A 24914-nucleotide genomic window follows, 5' to 3' on the forward strand; every position below is an offset into this window, starting at 1 on the left:
CCATTTAAACTAGCTCTCGTTCATCAGTAACTTCCAATTTAACAGTTGATGGCTGCTTACATTCCCGGGCTCCATCCCATGTTGCAGGGAAAATGTGAAATTTAACATCTGTCCTTTGAAACATGTTATAGCCATGGCCTGTCGTATGGTGTGTAGATGTTTATCTGAACTACAGCAGACCCTTGCTAACCAGCATGCACAGACCTAGAGCTCTCGCCTCCTCTTGGCAAATTAACAGGAGAGTCCTGTACCAAAGGTTTACATTATTAAGACTTCTTCCCCTCCTTCATTACTATAAATTTACCAGTTCCTTATTAAATGTAAAATTAAACTATTACCAAAAGAGAAGAAAGGACATTTTGTCAGACATTATCTTTGAGATGTTTATTTGACCACTTACTAAATTTGTATAATGCTATCCTTTGTGGCTCTCCCTGTTATGGACCTGATCCATAGCCCATTGAAGCCATCAGAAAGATTCCCATCGACTTCAGGGAGCTCTGGATCAGGCCCTATATGGACAAGATGGCAGGACTCTACCGGCATTGTCTAGCTCCTTCGTACGAGCAGGTGATTAATTTTATTTTACTCTATTAGGAGTACTCAGCACAGTAGTTTTCAGCCTCTTCCATACCATGACTCCATATTATAACACCCAAACGTTTCACCCCTCTATCCCATAAATTTGGGATTACCCTTCGTCTAAACGTAAAGAAAGGGATGGTGGCAGCCCCCAGCTGAGAACCCACAAGTGGCAGAAATCAAAATTGTAATGGTCCTTGTTCTAATTCACCTTCCCTCCCCAAACTTATTTTAAAGACACATTAATTTAATGTTCCTTAAAGTGAGCTGAAAGCACTGCCTTGAGACACGGCTGACATGAGTATACACTTGGCAAGCCTCAGCTAACTCCACTCTGCTACCTCTTTCTCTCCCACCTCAGTATAATAATGCACAGGACAGTGGTTCTTTTGACTTGCTCTCTTTTTATTTTGCCACCATAAAGGGTAAGAAACTATTTCTCAGACAGAGGGTAAAGTTTCCAAAAGCATTAATGTACTTAAGTTTCTCAACTCCAACTCTCAGAAGTGATTTCAGCACCTAAATCTCATGGAAAGTCAATGGAAATTTAGGCTCCTAAATGACTTACGTGCTTTTTGCAGTGTTGTAGCTGTTTTGGTCCCAGGATATTAGAGAGACAAGGTGGGTGAGGTCATATCTTTTATTGGACCAACTTCTATTGACGAAAGAGACAAGCTTTCGAGTGTACACAGGATCTCTTCTTCAGGTCTGGGAAAGGTGCTTCTGAAAGTTTTATCTAAAATCCTTTGAGTGTTAAAATGCAGTTGGGAACAGGGCAAATTAAACTAGGATTTTTTTTTTAAATAGTCCACTTTTTAATTGAATTTCCCTCCTCTTTGTAAGATGACAAACCTCTTCTCCTCTGCTTGGGACATCAGCAGTTAGTGCTGCCCCCATCTGTTTAAGAAATATCTGCTTCCAAGTACAGGCCAGTCTGGCAGGACTAGCAGCTCCAACCACTTGCTGGAAGGGCAGAGCCAGCATCAAAGGGGAGGCAGCCTGAAGAAGTATTCCTGGCACCTTATAGGCTGGTTCTTACCAAGCCATTTGACTCTTTCCTTTCCAATCCCATGTGGTGGCGACTGCTCAACTCCAGTTTAGTCCTAAATTGGGCCTTAAGAGAGAGACCCTCACTTTGTTTATTTTTTTAAGGTAAAAGGAGTTCAGTGTCTCCAATTCCGCTTTAATGAGTTATTGCCCTGCCCCCCACCTCACAATTAATCATGCTTCCATGAGATGGGTTGAGTCCCTGCATTTAGACCCAGCTTTGCCTCTGCCTCACACACCCCTGCCGTTATCGCATTTCCAGGACTGTCAATGATTTACACTAGAAACACTAAATCACCAAACTAGAATTGCTGTTGCCAGAAAGGTTGTTTATGCTGGAGATGTTATTTCCTCCTGCCCCCACGTAGAACTGTAAACCAGGTTTTTCTTGTGCTCCTCATTTTCCCCGCCGATGACCAACCATAAAAAAGGATCACGGTGGCAAAATGCTTCCTGAAGGTGACAATATCAAATGGAGATGGAGAGATTACTGTGCCAATCTGTATGCCTCATCAGATCCACTTACAATAGATGACAGACTGTTGAATAGGATGATAGAAAGGAGAGCCGTCAATCCTGCATGAGGAAGCAGTGCATGCTATTATGAAAATGAAACCCAGGAAAGCACGAGGGCTAGATAGCATACCAGCAGAATTGCTGTAAGTGACTGGTGACACCAGTATTGTTCTCATGTGGAAAATTTGCAACCACGAGTGGGTGAATAGAAATCGGCCAGGTGACTGGGTGAAAGCCATTCTCTGCCCTTATCAAAGAAAGGGGATATAAAAAACAATTACTACCCAATCGTACCACCTCCCTGGTATTGCACACAAGTAAAGTGCTGCTCTACATAATTCAGGATCACATGAAGCAAATGATAGAAGCAGAACTACTGGTCCCACAGAGGGACAAGGCACACAGGATCAAATCGTAAATATCTTCTTGTATCACTGAAAAGGGCAAGGAGCATAATCACCCATTGATTGTGTGTTTCATTGACTACGCCAAAGCGTTTGATACCCTCCAACGTGACAGTCTCTGGAGGATACTGGCAGACATGGGGATTCGGAAGCATCTCGCTTGAACGCATTGCAAGTCTCCACTGTCAACAACGGACCGCAGTGCAGTGATTTTCCACTGGCCAGGGTGAGAGACAAAGGTGCATTCTGTCCCCAAGTCTTTTCAATGTGTGTGCAGAATTTATTATGAGACAAGCCCTGGAAGATTTTCATAAAGTGGAAGGAGCTGGGATTTCAATTGGTGGACATTTCTTAATCAACCTCAGATATGCTGATAATATAACACTCTTTGCTGTAACCATTGATGCAATACAACAAACGTTGGACTCTATGAAAGGTTAGCGAGGAATATGGAGTATTCCTGAATGTGGCAAAAAAAAAAATGCACACATGTTGACAAATGAATAACAATAGGATGCAGGCGGGCATCACAATTAAAGATTCATTTAATTTTCTGGGATTATATATATCCAACCAAGGAGGATACTCCAAAGAAATCAGAAGATGACTAGGGATGGGTCACTCAGCCCCGGCCTCCCTTAAAGATGTATAGAAAAACTGTGGCTTCTCAAATGAACAAAAGTTCATCGAGTGAAAAGCTTAATTTTTTCCATAGCAACTTACGGGTGTGAGTGCTGAGAAACTAATGCCACTGACAAGAAAAAAACCTGAAACCTTTGATGTGTGATGCTGGCAAGGACTCCTGCACTTCCCGGATGGAAAAGATGACAAACACTTGTTAGAAATATTATTGGAGAGCAGTGGACTCTGCTCTTGGAAAGCAAAACGTTTGAACTTCTGTACTTTGGTCACATCAAGTGTAGAGATGGAAATAACCTAGAGAAAGTTATCATGGACAGAATGGCGGCAGGTCATCATACTAGGGGATGACTAGTGAGGAAACGGATAGATGGTGGGCAGCAGATCACAGGGAGGTCAGCTGCTAAGAGTGCAAAGTCAGCGATGGATTGAGAAGGCTTCTGAAAATTCTGCTGGGATGTCCCCAGTATTCAGATATGAATTAATAGACCTGACGTTCTCACTCATTTTGGGCTCTTGCTGGCACGCTGAATCCCACATTCAGGCAACAGCAGGTTCTCTCCCTTTCCCCCATTATAAGTCTAAAGTTTTCCTATGTGAATCTCTCTCTCTCTCACACACACACCATCTATTTAAATAATTAGATAAGCCAACGGCTAAAGAGGGGAAGCCACTTCTGTTTTGCGTTCCTTTAAAGTGCTCAGTGTGGTCCCCTGGAGCATAGGAGTTTAAGCCTTCCTCAAAGATGCTTTAACGATTGATCAATTGGAATTAAAGGACTGAAGAGGCCTCAGCCACATGAGATCTGGATGAATAACTCCACCACTTTTAGGAAAATGATAATATGCTGGTCAGTCTGCAAAGGCCACCGAACAGGGGTCAGGTATAGAATTCCAACCCAAAGGCAGCCACAGATACCACCTTTGGCATGTGGTGGGAAAGAACAGCTTTTTTAGAGGAATCATGCTGGCAGGTGCATTTATGCAGGTCAGTGAGCTCTTTAGAGATCACTGCCCACAACAATTCACTTCTAGGGGCATCTGAGGATTCCTCCGCCTGCCCCCTCCCAACAAACTTTGGATTGATTTGTTTCCCCATTACATTGCCCTCTTCCCACGTTTTCTGAAATATCAACAATCTGAGTCACGAGATAGCCGTAGATGAGTCCACAGTTAAGGGAAAAGGTCAAATCCCTGACGCAGCCATGATGCGTAACAAGCCTATTAAATTAGGCTCGAGGGCTATTTCACCCTCCTACGTGAAATCAGGGTAATGTACAGTGTGCATTCAGAACTGCAGGGGTATGCATCATTTGAAGTCCTATGTTGCAAACGAGACTATGGGGTTCTACTGGAAGTCACAAAGCAAAGATGGGTTTCAGAGTAGCAGCCGTGTTAGTCTGTATCTGCAAAAAGAACAGGAGTACTCGTGGCACCTTAGAAACTAACAAACGTATTGGGCATAAGCTTTCATGGGCTAAAACCCACTTCGTCGGATGCATGCAGTGGAAAATATAGTAGGAAGATATATACACACAGAGAGAACATGAAACAATGGGTGTTACCATACACACTGTAATGAGAGTGATCAGTTAAGGTGAGCTATTACCAGCAGGAGAGAAAAAAAACAACAACTTTTTGTAGTGGTAATCAAAATGGCCCATTTCCAGCAGTTGACAAGAAGGTGTAAGGAACTGGGGCGGGGGGGCGGCGCGGGGGGAATAAACACGGGGAAACAATTTTACTTTGTGTAATGACCCATCCACTCCCAATCTTTATTCAAGCCTAATTTAATGGTGTCCAGTTTGCAAATTAATTCCAATTCAGTACTCTCTCATTGGAGTCTGTTTTTGAAGTTTTTTTGTTGTAATATTGCCACTTTTAGGTCTGTAATCGAGTGACCATGGAAATTGAAGTGTCCTGCAACTGGTTTTTTAATGTTATAATTCTTGACATCTGATTTGTGTCCATTTATTCTTTTATGTAGAGACTGTCCGGTTTGGCCAATGTACATGGCAGAGGGACATTGCTGGTACATGATGGCATACATCACACTGGTAGATGTGCAGGTGAACGAGCCTCTGATGGCGTGGCTGATGTGATTAGGTCCTATGATGGTGTCCCCTGAATAGATATGTGGACAGAGTTGGCAACGGGCTTTGTTGCAAGGATAGGTTCCTGGCTTAGTGTTTTTTGCTGTGTGGTATGTGGTTGCTGGTGAGTATTTGCTTCAGGTTTGGGGGCTGTCTGTAAGCAAGATCTGTCTCCCAAGATCTGTGAGAGTGATGGATCGTCCTTCAGGATAGGTTGTAGATCCTTGATGATGCGCTGGAGAGGTTTTAGTTGGGGGCTGAAGGCGGTGGCTAGTGGCGTTCTGTTACTTTCTTTGTTAGGCCTGTCCTGTAGTAGGAGACTTCTGGGTACTCTTCTAGCTCTGTGAATCTGTTTTTTCACTTCAGCAGGTGAGTATTGTAGTTGTAAGAACGCTTGATAGACAGAGACAAACACCTACAAGATCTTTATCAATCATTCTTACAACTACAATAGTCTAAACCTGTCCAGCGCATCATCAAGGATGAAGTGGGTTTTAGCCCACAAAATCTTATGCTCAAATAAATTTGTTAGTCTTTAAGGTGCCACAAGTACTCCTGTTCTTAAAGCAAAGATGGAGTCTACCCATCAGACTACTGAATTAATTAGGCATTCCTAGACACGAAGAACAAATCTGCCATTGATGCTGGTAAATGAGGAATCTGAGATAAGATGCCAGGTATAATCCCCCCCCCCCAAATTGCTGAAGATAAGTCCATCGTTTGCTGCAACAAACTTGTACTTACTGTAGTTTGCACAATTTATGACTAATCCAGTTTAAAAGAAGACAGTTATATCTTGGCAGAAGTGTGTGTGTGGTCTATGCTTTCTACTGCCACCATGGTCAGACTTCCCATTAGCCTGCACACCACAGATTTAAGCACTCTATAATTACAGTGAACCCTTTACGCCATTGATGAATTTGAACCTTGAAGATGCAATAAAAAAAAAGTATACCAGAACCTATGCAGATGAATTTTACAACTTTAAAATGTTGGCAAGAAAGACAATGCCACTGTAATGCAATGCTTGGGCACACTTTGGGAATTGATTGCCATTTAGAAAGTCACATTACTGTGGTTTACAAGTAGAACACTGCCAGATAGCTGCTCTGAAGTCTGAGTGAGTCATTCTTTAAACAAAAAATACCATTTCTTTGTATTTTCTTTTTGTTGCTAAGAGCGAGCATCACAGATTCAAAGCAACTGTGCCTGTACTTCCCCCTCAGGAATCCTTCGAGGGCACCCACTTAACAGTTCCCAGCTCCCAGTAGTCACGTTCCTTGGACACAGACCCACATCTCACTCCCTTTGGAGTGGGGGTTTTAAGTTCTGCACAGCTCAATGAATTTACACTGTGATATCCAGAGCAAGTCCAACTGCCTCAACAGGCCAGTGCCTGCACTTTGCTTTCTATTCAAAGGCTGTGACTAGTGTATTGCCTGCAGTTATAAAAGTCACCACACAGCTCCTTCTAAACAAGCACATTTATTCCTAAGGTAAAATCATTACAGAGAAATATATTGAAACAATAAAAAAAACCCTACACACATGGTAAAAAGCTTACCAGAGGACTCCTCCAGCTCTAACATAGCGTTGTAGTAGATGTTAGTCCTTCAGAACCCATACTGGGTTTTCTCTGTGATTATAGTTAATCTGTCTTAGATCCAGAACCAGAACAAAGGTTGGGAAAATCAGCCATTTCTTTATACAACTCAGGCCTTTGATCTTGGCCTTCCATAACAGGTAATCAGCAGACAAAGGCCCTCTCTCCTCAGGCTTACCTTCAAAAGGCTGTTTCTTTGCATAACTGGAGTTGGATAATTTGGATGAGGGGAGAGCCCTAAGGATTCAGCGGGAAATCCATTAACGCTTATTGTCCCAAAAGTACATTCTTGGCGGGCACATTTTCAGTATAGTCTTTTGAACTTCCAGGTCTGACCTCTGTCACATCTGCCCCCTTAGAGAGGTTACATGTAGACACAGCCCTCAATAATACATGAACTTAATACAGTAAGGTCTTTCAAGGCCAGGAAATTGCCTTATCGGTCACAGCCTGGATTCCACTGCATATTCATTTTCCTTGGGTAATGGGTGTGACAGGTTCCCCCTCCTCTGGGGTGCCACCTGGAACTGGGGAACCACTGAGCCTGCCTGACCCACCAGCCTGGGCTACCTTTAACTGTACTGCTGTAACAAGCTGCAGACCTGCTCCAGGTCTGACACTTCCACCAGCACACATACAGATAGGGACAGACCCAGCTGTCGTAACATGCAAACAGGCTTTCTGACTAGCCCCTGCATGGGAAGGCTTCAGCGAAGGACTTGCCCAGTACTCAAGTGCATGACCCCCTCTAGAGGGTAGACCCAAAATTGTACAGTCTTGCACTGCACGGAGAATTGTACAGCGTAAGCTCATAAAATTCACCCTCTCCCTCAATGTGGAGAGAGAGAGATGCAACAGCTTTTTGCCTCACAGTTATGAATTCCACAGACTGGGTTTAGACAAAAGTTTACTAGCTACAAAAGATAGATTATAAGGGTTAGCAAACAGCTCAAGGAAGATTACTTTAGTAAATAAACATGCAATCTAAGCTTAAGATACTGGTTACAAGTAGCAAATTCTCACTCTAAATGTTGTTTTAGGCAGATTGCAGAGATTCTTGAAGGCCAGCTGCACTGGCCTGCAGCTTAAAACTTCAGATATTTCATTCACAGGCTAGACACCCTTCCAGCCTGACAACAGTTCATCTTAATTAATTAGCCTCTTAGAGCCATGAAAAGGTGGGACAACTCCCACCTTTTCATGTTCTCTGTATGTATATATATCTCCTCACTATATGTTCCATTCTATGCGTCCAGTGAAGTGGGCTGTAACCCACGAAAGCTTATGCTCAAATAAATTTGTTAGTCTCTAAGGTGCAGGGCCGGCTCCAGGGTTTTTGCCGCCCCAAGCAAAAAGCCACGATCTTGATCTGCGGGAGCTCTACTGCCACCGCTTCAGAATTCGGCAGCAGGTCCTTCAATCCAAGAAGGAGTGAGGGACCTGCCGCCGAATTGCCACCTAAGAGCCGGAGGTGCTGCCCCTTCCCCGTGGCCACCCCAAGGAGCTGCTTGCTGTGCTGGTGCCTGGAGCTGGCCCTGCTAAGATGCCACAAGGACTCCTGTTCTTTTTGCGGCTACAGACTAACACGGCTGCTACTCTGAAACCTGGAAAAACATTGGCATTTCAAGATGGATTCCAGTACCCGTGACTTGATCACATGACCCTGCAGCCATAACTCAAAGTCTGGTTGTAACATCCTCAGGAAGACTTCTCAGGAAGGCAGGAGATTAGCATCTTCTAAGACCTATTGTTCACCCTAATGGTCCATTGACTTGTTCCCAGCTAGCCATCCAGACTGACTGCATTCTGTCTAGTGGGCGTTCCCCACGTGTAAACACAATTTGTACTACAGATTCCTAGTCAATATTCCTAACTTCAGATACAGAAATGATACATGCATACAAATAGGATAATCATATTCAGTAAATCATGACCTTTCTGATGATATCTCACATGACCTATCTGGCATAAAATATGTCACAATCATATCACATTACTATGAAAAATATGGGAAGCAGTGTCACAATGGGTTCCCTGGCTTAAGCTAGGATTGTCAGTGGGGGTCGAGTGTCGTAGGCTCTTTTAAAAATTCCAGCCTTAATTGGCTTAGATCTGTCAAAGCTTTACAGACTCAAAGAACAGACATCATAGAGTTTGCACCTCTCAAAAGCTAACATTATTGGAAGGCTTTATCCCCAGATGTTTAAGAGGAAGTTAAAAAAAACAGAGAAAGTCTGCAGAGTTCAGTTGCCGTTAGGAGACCCAGGGTCAGATTATCCAATACATTTTACACTACCCCTCTTCAAATCTACTACAAATGTAAATTAGGGGCCTGAATTTCAGAGGTGCTGAGCCCTGGCTCCACTTACCATTGAAGCTACAGTTGATTAGTAACTTAGGCTTACATTAAATGCACCTACCTTCCGTTTTCATGTTTAGTAGCTATTCCCCGGCTATTTTCTGTATGAGGTGGAACTGAACAAGCTGGAGAAGTCTTTGGCATTTGCAGTATTAATAATCAGCTTTTGCTCCATTAGAGGGTTCTTTAGCAGCAGTCATCTGCATTTACCCATTTTATGCACAGTCATGATTTGTAGAAGGATTCAACTCCATGAGGAACAGTAAATTCAATAGAGGGTTAATACAACAATGAACCAGACTCAGGATTCCCTTGCATGCTTCTCATTGCCAGGAACGGGATGCACTAAACAGTGGAACCCTATGCGTAATGAGGATAAGCTGATTTTAAGAATTTAATACTGAAAACATACATGGCCAAGATTAAGCTCTTGTGTGCTTTTTCCAGGAGCAAGCCAGAGAGGCACTCATTAAAGTGCACCAATTCTTTCCTGAACCAAGAGCTTCTGGAAATCCATTCATTTCATTATTCCTTAGCGGGCTCAAGATTTCTCAATCCACTTCCATAAAGGTGTGAATCAGAAAGTGGTGTATGTAGCAGGTCAGATGGGTTTTAGCCATTGCAATGTACATGTTCAGTACATTATTCCATAAAGATTTGGAGAAGAGAAATAACCCACGTACCTTAAAGGGGACGTGTTTTGAAGAGCCAATCTCAACTCTACCAAACCTATAATTATACCGGCCAGTCCATAAGGAACACTCGAGGCCTTGGACTGATGTCCCTAGGCCCTGCTTGCAGGCTGCGTCTTTTGTCCTAGACACAGTTAAGCAGAGGCTGCTAAGTCTGAAGCCCCTTTGCCATACTTTCCTGACTAAAGTGGGGAGGAGCAATCTCCCTTGCTACAGCTCTTCCAGCCTCATGACTTAGGCATGGGAAGTCTTCAGTACTTGGAGGTGCCCACAGCCTCTAGCTGCAGGCACCAGCGCTCCAAGCGCGTGCCTGGGGCATCAAGCCGCGGGGGGTGCCCTGCCGGTCCCTGTGAGGGCGTCAGTCAGGCAGCCGTCGGCGGCTGGCCTGCGGGAGGTCCACCAATCCCGCGGATTCGGCGGCGGAAACGCCGAAGCCACGGGAGCGGCGACCTCCCGCAGGCATGCCGCCGAATCTGCAGGACCGGGGACCTCCCGCAGGCAGGCCACTGAAGGCAGCCTGCCTGCCATGCTTGGGGCGGCAAAAAAGCTAGAGCCGCCCCTGGCTCCATCAGCCACTACTCTCTCTTCCTCAGCCTCCATTGCTCACAGCTGTGCCAAGCCCCAACAGCGTGAAATTGCAGTACGCTTGTCAGTTTTACAGTAGCCCTCTCACAGCCCTGAAATCATCTAGCAACTTGGTCATTTCGCTCTGCTGCAGCTTGGCAGAGCTAGGAACAGGAGCGCTGGGATTCTGGGGCTGTGGAGTCTCACATCTGCAAAGTGCTTCACAACTTTAAGGACAGAGAATGACCTTCTGTTTACCAGAAACAAATGTTGCAGAAGAATGGTCTAGTGTCCTTGCTCCCACCCATCTCTATTCACCAAGAAGAGCTTCCCATACGCCAGCTAACAAGTGCTTCCTTTTAAACTCTGAAATCAGAAAGACATTAAGGGAAGTAAAATCCCTCACCAGTTGAGCCAAATAATTAGTTACTTATCCTTGCAAATGAATGATCCATAGATCCACACGTGGCCAAAGAATCCTGCAACCTGAGCTCTTTTGCCTTGTCACAGCAGAATAAATGCTGCCCTATTTGGGAAATCCTAAACTCCTGAAGTCTGTTCCAATTGCCTAGTGGTTTGACTGGCAAGGTGCGTGAGGCAATATCTGTCAACAGAAGCTGGCCCAATAAAAGATTTTAGCTCACCCACCTTCTCTCTAAAATATCCTAAGACCAACACAGCTACAACACCCCTGCAAATAATGATCTGACTGTCAGATAAGTGCTACTGTTCAGTTGTGCACTGACAGTGTGTGTCAGTCTCTTCCCCAATCTCCACGTCGGTGCTTAGCTGTACTAATAGAATGTATGTTCCAAAAATGATCTAGAACCAGGTTTACAAAAATAGGTGCCCATTTCTGGGCACCCAGGTAAGTGGCCTGAATTCCAAGAATGCTGAATGCCCAGCAGCTCCCATTTACTTCAAGGAAGTTAACTATTCACACCTATTTTTTAAAATCATAGGTACCCATCTGAATGGTCTCTAGGGCTAACGAGTCCTTAATGAAGGAAGGGTCTCTTAGAAAGAGTGACTTGATGAAAGCACAGAGTCTACTAAATCCAGGGGTAAAATAAAGCACATGTGGACCAAGAAAGTACCAAAATCCTTCCATGGGTAATGGCTCAGTGCTAATTATGTCAGCAGGTTTTAAAAATTTTAGAAGTGGAGCCTCAAGAGTGAGCAGTCCCGTTTAGTGTAACTGTTTGAGCATTCCTAAACTATCAAAGTCCTTGGACACATGCGAAAAACAACACTATGCTCAGACTATTACATACACTTCAGCAACCAACAGACAAAAATAGAAAAACATGGAGAAGTCCCAACGTTATGGCCTTCCTGAGATTTCATGAGTTTCCCTGGTTTGCTTTTGAGTAATACTTAACATTTATGTAGTGCTCTGATTAATCTTCACAGCAACCCAGGGAAGCCCAGTAGGCACTGTCCCCATTTCACAAAGGGCTTGGGGGAGAACAAGAAGGAAATGACTTTGTCAAGGCTCCTTGAATCAGTCACAGAAGTAGAATTAGATCTCAGCAGTTCCTGCCTCACAATCCTGTGATACATCTATTAGGGAGACATGGTGGGTGAAGTAATATCTTTCATTGGACCAAGTTCTCTCTAGGCAGGACAAACACAGGATGCAACAAAAAGCAAGTTGTGATGATACTACCAGAATCTGGCAATTAAGGTTTAGTAAAGTAAGGTAAATCTATTTACTGTGAAGAACGTAGTACCCCAGAACAGGCTCTGTCAACCAGATTCAAGAACACTTTCTGGAAGCCTATAGATCAGGGGTAGGCAACCTATGGTACGCGTGCCAAAGGCGGCACACCAGCTGATTTTCAATGGCACTCACACTGCCTGGGTCCTGGCCACCGGTCTGGGGGACTCTGCATAGAATCATAGACTTTAAGGTCAGAAGGGACCATTATGATCACCTAGTCTGACCTCCTGCACAACGCAGGCCACAGAATCTCACCCACCCACTCCTGTATCAAACCTGTGTCTGAGCCATTGAAGTTCTCAAATCATGGTTTAAAGACTTCAAGGTGCAGAGAATCTTCCAGCAAGTGACCTGTGCCCCACGCTGCAGAGGAAGGCGAAAAATCCCCAGGGCCTCTGCCAATCTGCTCTGGAGGAAAATTCCTTCCCAACCCCAAATATGGCGATCAGCTAAACTCTGAGCATGTGGGCATGACTCACCAGCCAGACACCCAGGAAAGAATTCTCTGTAGTAACTCAGATCCCACCCCATCTAATACCCCATCACAGGCCATTGGGCAGATTTACTGCTAATAGTCAAAGGCCAATTAATTGCCAAAATTAGGCTATCCCATTATACCATCCCCTTCTAAAAACCTTATTTATTTTACATACAGCAATAGTTTAGTTATATATTATAGACTTATAGAAAGAGACCTTTAAAAACGTTAAAATGTATTACTGGCACGCGAAACCTTAAATTAGAGTGACTAAATGAAGACTCGACACACCACTTCTGAAAGGTTGCCGACCCCTGCTATAGATTAATACAATGATTTGGTTACTAATGCTGCATACACTTCAGCCTTATGATGGAAGCTAGATACAAGGCTGCTCTTCTTACCTGGACCTCTGTGGAGAAACTTATACTCCGATAAAAACTTAGTTCTTATGAGCATCTTGGACAATGCTCAAAATGAATTGAGCTGAAATGGTTAGTATGTGACCTGGCAGAGGACACTCACTAGAATCTTTAATTAAAGCCACATCTCTGGTTTTCCAAGAACTAAATGCAGCTGCAGTAGGCTGGATAGTTAACCGATAGATTAGATCTCTCCCTCCTTCTCGGTTGGGTTTAAGGTGGTTTATATATACTGGGTACCTTTATATTCAGTTCCATAGAACTCAGGTATTGATTATTATATTTCTAGTATTGCAAGCAGCAGCTACAGGCCTAAGGGGTATTTAGAAAAATGTGAAGCCAGGTGTGGTATTGGCAATATCCCCTTTTTCTTTTGAACCAGCAAGTATTTTCTACCTATTTATCTATGATTATTCATACAGGGTCATAGATATTCATGATGCTATGCATAAAAAAAGAGACAGTCTCCATGTCCCCAGGTTGCTTACAGTCAAACATATAATCTTAAGAGCCCAATGATTTCAATGGGAGTTAGATTGGACCCCAATTTTCTACAACTGTATCCTGAGACATTCTCTCGCCTGTTCATTTTTTTAACTAGCAGTTCACCCATCTCCACGCTACTGAATGGCACCTTTTACATTCTCCTTGTATAGCATCAGGTAGAGACAAAATTTATTTCACAACAGTAGTTGTCTGCTGACAAGGAGACAATCATAAGTAGTACACTTGCTCCAACAGGTGCACATATATTACTGTCACTGCTTCCTCCCTGTTTTATTCTATTCTATATAGGTCCTGATATTGTGCTCATCACTGTAGCATTCAAGATCCTTCCAGTAGCTCATTAAGCAATAAGACTGACATGTCACATTTGTTCTTTCATCCTCTTCCCAGGAGGAGAAGTGTACACGGTAGAATGTTTTCTTTTGTAATTTTTTTTTAAAACAATAGATGTAGCAATACTTATTTTAGAGAAGGCAAAGGCTTCCCCAAATGGCCCCCTCAAGGATTGAACTCACAACTCTACGTTTAGCAGGCCAGTGCTCAAACCACTGAGCTATCCCTCCCCCCTATAAGATGCAGTCCAGCTCCACAGAAGGGGTCACCCCACATACTCTCTTGTTCAGAGCAAGCCCTAAAATGGATCATCGGTTTTCAGAAGCTGTAACTATTGACACGGGACCAGAAAGCAGAATTTTTGTTACTTCAGGCTTCTAACACATCATCTCTGGGCATAACTCCATTCTGTAGTTTGGAGACACTCTGAACACATTAAGTTAATGTCAAACCAAAGCGACTATCCTGAGTCTACATATCACTTTGTCACTTATCTTCAGCATCAAATCTTCATGACTTGATCCAAAACTCACTGCTGTTTACCTTGTGCTTTTAAGAAGGGGGTGGAAGGCCTCCCAGAATCCCATTCTGTTAGGTGTGATGACCAGGGTGTATAAGAAGCCCATGAGCTGAGGTTTATTTATTGCTTTCTCTAACACCAAGGCCATCCCTTGCGCTTTAGAACCCTTCCTCCTGCGAATGCATTCAGAAGCAAAATCAACTGAACATGACTAGGGTTAGCCCCCTTCCCCCAAGAAACTGGCCCCTTAGGCTGGGATTAATTTAGGAAAAGCTCCTTGTTCCAGTCTGTAAACCCCTGCAGAGCAGACTGTACTTTCTTGTCTGTCTGTGCAGCACTGCCACTCTGTGGGTACTATGGAATCACTCACTTCAGACAACGTCTAAGCATCTCTAACTCCTTGCTCATGGAAAACTGTCCCACGGTTACTGTTCTGTGGGTCACAGAACTCTTCACAAATCAGTTTCCATAATGTGTTGGCTTTTACATGTATGCTTGTGAGGCATTAAAAGTGTCATTTTATGTAGCCATAAATGCTGGAGTTGGTCTGAGGCCTTCTCCAGTTCTTTACTATACTGTCCCCTTCAGTATGGTAGGGTTAAAAAAAGAAATAGACTATCTTCCATGGATTCATCTATCAATGGCTATTAGCCAGGATGGGCAGGGATGGTGTCCCTAGCCTCTGTTTGCCAGAAGCTGGGAAAGCTGGGAATGGGCGACAGGGTAGGGATCACTTGATGATTCCCTGTTCTGTTCATTCCCTCTGAGGCACCTGGCACTGGCCACTGTTGGAAGACAGGATACTGGGCTAGATGGACCATTGGTCTGACCCAGTATGGTCGTTCTTATGGTGCCTTCTCACTCCTAATCTTCCCTCCCACCCTTCTGTTTTTAATTCAACTGCACTTTTGTCATCTTTCAAAGCCCTGCCACTTCCCGCCTGCATTTCGATGATGCCTATTGTATGACATCACGTTCGAAGTCTTTTTTTACCCTCTCCAGCTGAAGTAAAACAAGCTAAATAAGGTCCAAAGTCATTCTTCTTAAAAGGACTGACTGGATCCAACCCCACCACTCCCATGTTCCTCTTGATCCTGTCTCCCAAGTAATTTTCCTTCAGTGCCCTTCAGAATTTTAGACACTATCTCCACTTGCAATCTCCTCCTCCCAGTAGAAGCCTATTTCCTGCAAAACATTAAAATTGCCAGCTGAACGCCCTTCCTCGTTTCCCAGTCCAATTCCCCTAGCTTCAGAATAAATACAGCCTCTGTATATCTGATGTGGTTTTGTATAATTTATTTTTTATGCACACTAAATATTTTGCAAACAAAACAGCTAAAATTAAATCAGGTATTGAGAGTAACATTCAAACACTTACACTGCTGGGAAGCTGCCATCTGTCACCACTCCTGACCATGTTCTTCATCAGAGCGCTGACAAAAGAATGCTTTGAAAAAGGGAGTCGCCTACCACGACTGTGCCCAGAAGTCACTGCATGAGACGGGGTGGACAGCTACTAATGGTTGCAACATGCTGATAAGATGCATTGCCACAGAACTATAAATCTGCTTGAATCACAGCGTGAGTTCACTCAGTCCTTGCTCAGTGGCACAAAATTTGGAGTTAGACCCACGATTGAGGAAAGTTATCATCTGCTTTGGGTAAAAGACCTGAGAAATTCTAGCCTGAGAAAGTGCCTGGTAAAGTTTCCAAGTCCTACAGGTGGGTCCCTGGATGGGTTCGGAGTGTGGGGGAGAGGTGGCAGGAGAGTGTGAGCCTGACAGGGTAAGTTAGAAAAGGGAAGTATAAGAATTGGAGAGGGGAGAGGGGGAGAAGAGAAAGGAAAAGAAATGTTAACAGAAGTGGGAGGGGAGAGGAGAGGGAAAGAGACAGAAACTGAAGACAACACAGGGGAAAAAATAGACCAGGGGCTATTACAGGAAAAGGAAGCAAGAAAAGGAGGGAAATAACAAAAACAAGAGAGATGCACTGAACAGTTACAGTGGTCAGGGAATCACTGGATGAATTTCACTGCTATTCCAAATAATTTACTCCAACCCTTTTCTGTGTTATTGGATCAGCTCTGTATAGTTGGCCAAATACTGTCCGGGCAATGTATTATTTTACAAGTACCTACCAGATTCAAACAACATATTGAACTCAGTTTTTCTTTCTTTCGTCTTCTGTTCAGCCAACCCTAACAGTAAGTTACTCACCAATGTGCTGAGGGTGGGATGACTGGCCATGCTCCTTTCTCTTCTATTCCTGTGTTTCTGAGGTAGAGGTAACCTATTAGGGCAGGGATTGGCAAGCTTTCAGAAGTGCTGTGCCGAGTCTTCATTTATTCACTCTGATTTAAGGTCCGTGTGCCAGTGATACATTTTAACGTTTTTAGAAGGTCTCTTTCTATAAGTCTATAATACAGAACTAAACTATAGTTGTATGTAAAGTAAATAAGGGTTTAAAAATGTTTAAGAAGCTTCATTTAAAATTAAATTCAGACTGGTGGCCAGGACCTGGGCAGTGTGAGTGCCACTGAAAATCAGCTCGCGTGCCGCCTTTGGCATGCGTGCCATAGGTTGCCTACCCCTGTATTAGGGCATCTAATCTGTTCCCTACAATACATTCTCAAATGATTTAGTTAAGTGACTCAAGCAATGGGGCTTCCATCACATCCCTTGGGAGACTGCTGAACAATCTACCTGGCCTCTCTAATTCATCTTATAGTAAATTAACTCTGTACATACCAACTGGTCCTGTGTGCGCCTGTAATTTGTTCAAATGACCATATTCATAACATGCATTTTCCAGTTCTCTATCCCCCATGCATGATTTACTCATAACAAATGCCTTTGTATCTAATATCTGGGGGCAAAGGGAATGGGAAATACATGACAAGAGGAAAGAGTTGAAAAAAGGTTACGGTCTGACTTTAAGACAATTCAATTCTACACCGAAAGGACATAGATTCAAAAGCCTTCAGTCTTTGCCTCTTAAGTGGTGGCAAGACAGGTTCAAGAGCAGAGAGACGGTATGCTGTAACACATTTACTTTCAAAGCAAATGGAAGGAATGGCTTGTCTTTTCTCTAAATACTGTAACAAACAAAAGAATTTGTCACTGCTACAGCTGAAGATAAGATCGTTTTGAAAAAAAACAGACCAGAATGTACAATATTCTAACCAAACTGCATAGTAAAGTCTTTTAGGATGTTGTCATGCATTATTCACACACGCCTGCCAAAACAACTGTTAGGACGAAATAAGCTTGCTTTTATTTCTACCACCAATTGTATTAGCATTACTATCAACTTAAAACATTCACCTGTGTTATTAATACCATCCTAGATTATTAGAAGTTTTTTGTTATTACTTATTCTCTGTTTGCTTTTTGCATCCCTTGGGCAATAAAGTCAGCTTCACTAACAGATTGTTAGTACAGCAATGTTTGGGTTTCAGGGGGTTACTAATAGGTTTTAAAAACAGCTATTTAAATTAGATTTTTTTTAAACTGGAGAAACATTTCTAGCAGTTCTTATAAAAAACTGTTAGCTGGTTTGCTTCTAATAAAGACCTAGGGTAACATTTTGAAAAGCCCCTAAGCGACTTAAGAGCCTAAACCCCATAGATCTTCATAAAACATATGTGCCTACTTCACTTCTGAAAATGAGACTTAGGCTCCTTACCCCTAGTACATAATTGGGTTTCTTTCTCTTGCAATACACCAAGTGGCAGAAGTCCTTTTGTTCTGTTCTCCCACAATATGCCTGTGTGCAAGTTCCCTTAAGCAAAGCCACAGACCGAATCAAATTGGCGTTGGACAAGTGGTGTTTTCTGCTGACTACCTCAGTTCCACTTTTTCCTTCTAGCCCCCACTGCTGCAAAAGTTCACATGCACATTCACAGTCAGTCACGTGCTTAAGCATATGCAGAACAAGCCCCCCTGAGAGAAAGCCAGAGGCCCAACTCTCCACCTCCACTGCCTTGCACCCGTGTGTCATCATTTAGATCAGTGCCAAATGGGCACTGAACACAACTGATCAGGAAGTGTTCACATCCCCTTTGCACTGGTGTGAGGAAATACACAGAGCGCAAGACAATGGAGAAGGAAGGTCACCATTTAATTTTCTAACAATTAATAGAAACTAAGAATGATCGTTCATTCTGACACTCTTTGGAAAGGTACTAGCACACAGACACACTGGAATGCAGAAATATGACCCGACGTGCAGAATAACCATAAGCCCACATATGATTTATTGATATACCTTGCATATGATTTATTGATATACCTTGTTAGATGACAGGCCATCAGCTAGTAAGATAGAATGAACCATTATGAAGTTATTGCTCACTATACTAACAACAACAGATATGGTACTAAGATTGCTTTCGTTTACATGCTCAGTTGCTCAAAAAACAGGTTTTTCACAAGAGTTGTAAAACCAGTTTCCATCTCTCTATTTTAGGAGACTAGTTTTCTGTTTATACTATATTTAAATTGAGTATTTTAAACTTCTTAGACTTTCAGCTGCTCCTTCTTTGTCTTTGGGCACAAATGGGGCTGACTTTCAACTGGACTTCATTTGCTCCCAGGTGGTTGTTATTAATTTTTAACAAGAGAAAGTCAGAAGGCAATATTAGGGCCATGAAAGTTGCAGTTACACATGTGAAAAGAATCTCTGTAAAGGGCAGATCTGCTAGCGTGGTCATAAGATTCAGGGCACGTCTATACTGCCCGGCAGTTTGGACCACTGGGGTGTGAACAGCAGTGCACACCAAAGAGATATGCTGTACCTCCCTTGTGTGGACACCATGGGCGAGAACTAAAAAGTTCCTATTTCTCATTAATGTGACCTTGTTTGAAGAAGTTAATGTGAATTAAGGAACTTTTGGCTTGTGCCTGCAGCATCCATGCAGGGAACTTTTAGCACAGTACTTTGGTGCATGCTGCTATTCACACCCCGGTAGTCCAAACTACAGGGCAGTGCAGACATGCCCTTACTTCCACTATTTATGAGTAAGACAATCAACATGATTCACAGAAGCCTACACCAGAGCCAGTGGGTGGGGTCTGGATCAGACTGGGAAAAGCCAAGTAGCTTAGCTAGGAATCTTTCAGACTCCTGGCTCCAAACTGGTCCCAAATGTTCACTCTTCCCTTTTAATACAAAAAAGATGTTTTACGCAGCAATTTTTCTACTATCCCTCATCTCAGTAAACTCCAACCTTCCCCCCCAACCCCTGCCCCCCTACAGAAAGGGGATATGTATATCACTATAAATCAATTACACAGTTTAATCCCTCCTCAGTATTTTTGCTGGAAGTTCTGTCCTCAGCTCTGAAACCTGGCCAGTTGGTAAGGCAAATGTTCTTTGATTAACCATTCCACTATAACCAGGTGAATTAAAACACACTAGAGATGCTGAAAACACCAGCTTGGGAAATATTAAATATAAATCTATTCTTAGGCACACAATCTTCTTATATGAGATAGCGGTGCCAACTTGTTCCAGTTAAGGAACCGCTCCAATCTTTCCCCCATATTACTTGCAAGGTAGCATACAGAAAGTACCCCCGAGGGTCACCTCAGTAGTTAATGAGCATCCAGAATTCCCTAATATTCTGCATCACTTCACCCTGGAAAGTTTTCCCTCTAGCCTAATTCAACTTTGCTCATCAAATGCCCACAAAGAATACTAATAAAACTGCACGGAATTATAAGCTACCCAAGCAATGATTGGATAATGAATTACATTCAGCTGGGGGGGGTGCAACTTTATTGACAGGACAGTTGTCTCAGTTGTAATATACAGGAAGCCCCTCATGTCCCCCCATTCTCCACCTACCAGACGGGGGAGGCGGACGACTCAGGGCTTCTGCCCTGCAGCAGGATGGTGGGGCTCGGGGGCTTCTGCCCAGTGGGGAAAGGGGTCTTGGGGCTTCCGCCCCACGGGAGGCACCTGCTGAAGCTCAGGGCTTCAGCAACACCTCCCTAGCCACAGGGCAGAAACCCCGAGCCCTGGCAGTTGCACCCGGCTCTCGAACTTCTGAAGATCATCATATGGGGCTCGGAGGGCCAGTAAATTTGGCCACTCCTGGATTATAGGGTGCTTGGAGGACAAGTTCTGGCTAACGAAATAAGGTGATCGCAGTGCAAATTATTTCTAGTTGAAGTTGCTGTTCGGCCCGCCCTGTTATGGAGGCTCACTGCTCAAACCCGAGTCAACCTGCAGCAGCGGCAAGTTCCCTAACCGTGCGCGCCGCTGCCAGGAAAGTCTCCAAGTGCCCTGCGGAACAGCCACTCGGAGGAACTCCGGGATCCTACCCAGCACCCTTGAGGCAAAGCAGAAGCCCGCCGGGACAGCCCGGTGCGGCAGGGACCCTGCTCCCAGGCTCCGGCCAGGGCCAGATCTGGGGCCAAGTGTTACAGCAGGAGGAACGAGTCCGTCCAGGAAGCGCGGGCAAGAGGGAGCCGCGCAGGAGAAGCGGCGGGTTTCTCCCGGGGCAGGACGTGGAAATCCGGGGCCGGGGCGTGGCACAGCCCGTCCACGGGAGTCCAGGGCGCTCCGGAGCGGAGGGTCCAGCCCCCCTGCGATCCGAGCGCACCGGGCAGGGGAGCGCTCGGAGCCTGCCTGGAGCCGGGGCGCCCCCAGGTCAGGGCACAGCTTCCCCCGGGAGGCGCCGGGCTGGGGCGGACTCGGCTCCCTCCCCCGGGCACGGGGAGCGAAGTCCGCGGGGGAAGTTACCGGGCTCCGGGGTGCGCGTCCCGCCCGGGCCCCACTCACCTGCGCGCCTCGGGCGCCGCTCCATGCCCGGCGGCCTCCCCAAGCGCTGCTCCGCGCCGCGGCCGCCGCCTCCTCCCGCCCCTGGCAGGGGAGAGCCAGGGCGGCAGCAGGAAGCGAGCAGCAACCGGGCGGCTCCCGCAGCGCCCTCCCCGCGGCCGCTCCACGCCCCCTGGACGCCGCGCCCGGGTCCTAGAGCCTCCCGACTCGACACAGCAATGAGGGGCGTGGGCAGGCGGCCGGCCAAGCCAGGGACCGCCCTAGCCAGTGGGTGGGCTCGGGGCCAGGTGGCCCTTGCTGGTGCCTGCAGCCTCCCTAGCCAGGCCTGGGTTCTGATCTTCCCCTGGGACAGGGGTGTTACTTGGCATCCCCCTAGCACCTCTCCTGCCATTGGGACCCACCACTGTTGTGCTGAAGACCCCATCTCTGGTTCCCTGTCTGCCCCATCCCAAGCGATGATGCTGGGGTTATTATAGCCCACGGGACTATAATATAATGGGACTACAATTGGAGGGAGAAGGAAATGGTCTGTTGGGAAACTAGCCCCTCCTCAATGCAACTTCCCCCGAAGCAGCTGGTGCTGGCTACTGTCCGAGCCAGGGTCCTGGACCAGGTGGACTTTGGGTCCAATCCAGCCTGGCAATTCCTGTTTTCCTACAAATTAAACCCTGTGAGGAGAGGACTGGCAATGAGGCCATAACCACGTTTGAAACCTCAGTACACGTTTTCCTTACAAGCATTGAAAGGCCTTGTCTCCGGGCTCGCTGAGAAGAACTGACAAACTCATGGCATTTTCAGGGCCTTTACTTTGTCCTCACTCGCAAATCATGCCCCAAACTGGGTCCTGGCTCATCTTCTTTTATACGGTCCATAAACTGAAAGTGCATCAAATCATTGACCTTGGACAGAGATCTTCATCCATATTTGTCCCTGCCTGGTGTCACTCCATTGTGATTTTTCAGTGGAAACATCCAGATGGGACAGAGGGGGCATTCACTCCTCTGTGGAACACACAAGGAATGAGCCTAGACCCCTGGAGCTACAGGTGCCAACTTTCCAATGTGCCGGGGGGGCACTCACTGCTCAACCCCTGGCTCTGCCACAGGCCCTGCCCCCACTCCACCCCCAAGCCTGCCATGCCCTTGCTCCTCCCCACCAGAGCCTCCTGCATGCCATGAAAGAGCTGATCTGGAGGTGTGGGGAGGGCTGCCAGTGGGTGGGAGGCACTGGGAGCAGGGGAAGCAGGGTAGAGCTGATGGGGGGCTGCTGACGTATTATTGTGGCTCTTTGGCAATGTACATTGGTAAATTCTGGCTCCTTCTCAGGCTCAGGTTGGCCACCCCTGACTTAGGACATCCACTTCTCTCCATTGAAAAATAGGCCATATTGCAGATAATCCACATTGTCCCTGCCCTCTGACAGATGGTGGGAATGGTATCATCTGTCCCACCCTTTAGCACTATCAACTAGTGAAATTTCTAAAGTGTCTTGCGATCTTTTTGCACGGTACTGGTGTCTAATAGTAGTAGTGGTACATACGGTTTATATTACAGTAGTGCTCCGAGGAGCCTACCAGGATTGGGGCTCCATTTGATAAGTGGGGCACAAAGCCAGAGTAGACGCAGTCCCTGCTCCAAAGCCTGTTTACATTAACAAACATCAGATACAAAATGCCACATGTTCACTAGAACTCAGTGTTTTGACTTTCAGTTTTCTGTTTGCTGTGGTGCGCTAAGGGCCGGATCCAAGGTCAATCTGAAGTCAATGGAATGACGTAGAACAAAGAAGAAACCAGAACTGTGGAGTCTCTGGGTTGGAGATCAGCCTTTCTCCTTTACAGGAGCTCTCAGTTTTGTTTTAATTTCTATTTACCACAGTGTTTTCAGGCTTATCTTTTAGTAGGTCAAGAGCGCCATGCACAAGCTTTTGCTTTGGTTGTCAGTAATTACATCCGTTGTGCTGTACTGTGAACATGGCACCGGGGAGAATGCAAAGAAATATCCCATTTACTCGTTGGCTGGAAAGCAACTTTGTTGCAAAAATGAACTAAGTCATCTTGATCCCATGAGCAGGGCAGGGCTGATGCTTGAGGGTTAATCACTCGCCTTCCTCTTTTCCTCTGGATTTGTGGTGTATTCCTTCGGGCAGCTTTTTTGAATAATGTAGCAGGTGCAGCCTCATAAAACGGAAGCAAAGGGCAACCAGAAAATCTGATTTTGTTCCTCTTCTCCACCAAAGGCTTTGAAGATTAAACAATAATCTTTTCATGAATAGGCTTCTCTATAACTAGGGCTATAGATGCAGCTAATAGGATTTTTATGGCACCTCTTCTTTGAAACCCGTGTTTAAAAATGCTGCCTTTTTCCCAAACTTGCTTGTACGTAAGAACGGCCATACTGGGTCAGACCAATGGTCCATCTAGCCCCGTATTCTGTCTTCTCGGCCAATGCCAGGTGCTTCAGAGGGAATTAACAGAACAGGTAATCATCCAGTGATCCATCCCCCGTCGTCCATTCCCAGCTTCTGGCAAACAGAGGCCAGGAACACTTCAGAGCATGGTTTTGCATCCCAATCCATCCTGGCTAATAGCCATTGATGGACCTATCCTCCATGAATTTATCTAGTTCTTTTTTGAACCCTGTTATAGTCTTGGTCTTCACAGCATCCTCTGGCAAGGAGTTCCACATATAGGGAAGATAGGATTTGAACCCAGGCTGCCTGACTCCAGTCCCCTCCTCTAAACACTAGACAACACTGCCTCTGAAGTTACTTTCTCTCCCCGCTAAATTCCCCTTATACAGTTTCATCGGGATCCGGTATTCTTCACCTCCTGTCCTAAACCAATGTATAGTGTTGTCACGCACTGTTAAACTGCTGCAATGTTCCAGCCCAGAGGTGGCTGGATGTTAGTGGTGGATGAAGTAATTCTTTCCTGTGTAGAGTCTGTAAAAAAAACCCTCTGGGTGAAATTCTGGAAATGAGCGGACAGTCTGACTAAAGGGCATGAGGGAAGAAGGAAGTAACCCCTTAGCCACAATCTGCAGTAGTCAGTTCCGAGTAGCTCAACAGCCTTGTCAAAGCCAAGGATTGCTGTGTTCAACCCTAAGCAGGTTTGTGTGCTAGTGGATTCATGATTTTCCTGGAGTGGTCCTTGACCCTGGTTCTCCCCATCACATCTTTCTGCCCCATGGTGGGTGTTAGACAGAGGGCTACTGATTTGCCCTGAGTGGCCTCTGGAACCCTGTCTACACTGTGAGCATTTGCAAACTGTTTCTAACACAGTTCAGTCCCCCTGGTGTTAGAAACAGTGGGGGCCCTTGGGTGGATGGTAGATGGTGTCTCAACCTTCGTCAGCGACTCTCATGTCATCTAATTCTGTTCTGTAGATGTCTCAGCAACATGGTGCTGAAAATGCTGCCACCAGCCCATCTAGTCTGGGGTTCGTACTAACAACTGCTATTATTAAGGAATTCAGTGTGACTGCACCACTTCACGGAACAAGAGTTTTCAGCAGAGACAGAGAGCAATATGTATCTCTAGTCACTAGGGCTGCAGAAATATGTACGTATCAGATAAGGGAGGAACTGTACTGAGAGGTAGAGATAAAATTGCTTAGACGTATTCTCGCTCATTTCACCAGATGTACAGTT

General features: G+C 45.2%; 1 protein-coding gene across 1 annotated transcript in view; it reads right to left on the bottom strand.

Moving 5' to 3' along the window:
* Nucleotides 1–21427, bottom strand: part of TMEM51 (transmembrane protein 51) — a 32711-nt gene extending 11284 nt beyond the window's left edge. Inside the window, exon 1 of the mRNA XM_039508735.1 lies at nucleotides 21268–21427. The gene's annotated coding sequence lies outside the window, so the exon portion shown is untranslated. The remainder of the gene's footprint in view (nucleotides 1–21267) is intronic.
* Between the last annotated feature and the right edge of the window lie 3487 nt (nucleotides 21428–24914).

Source organism: Mauremys reevesii, linkage group 21 (assembly GCF_016161935.1).
Source record: "Mauremys reevesii isolate NIE-2019 linkage group 21, ASM1616193v1, whole genome shotgun sequence".
NCBI lineage: Eukaryota > Metazoa > Chordata > Testudines > Geoemydidae > Mauremys > Mauremys reevesii.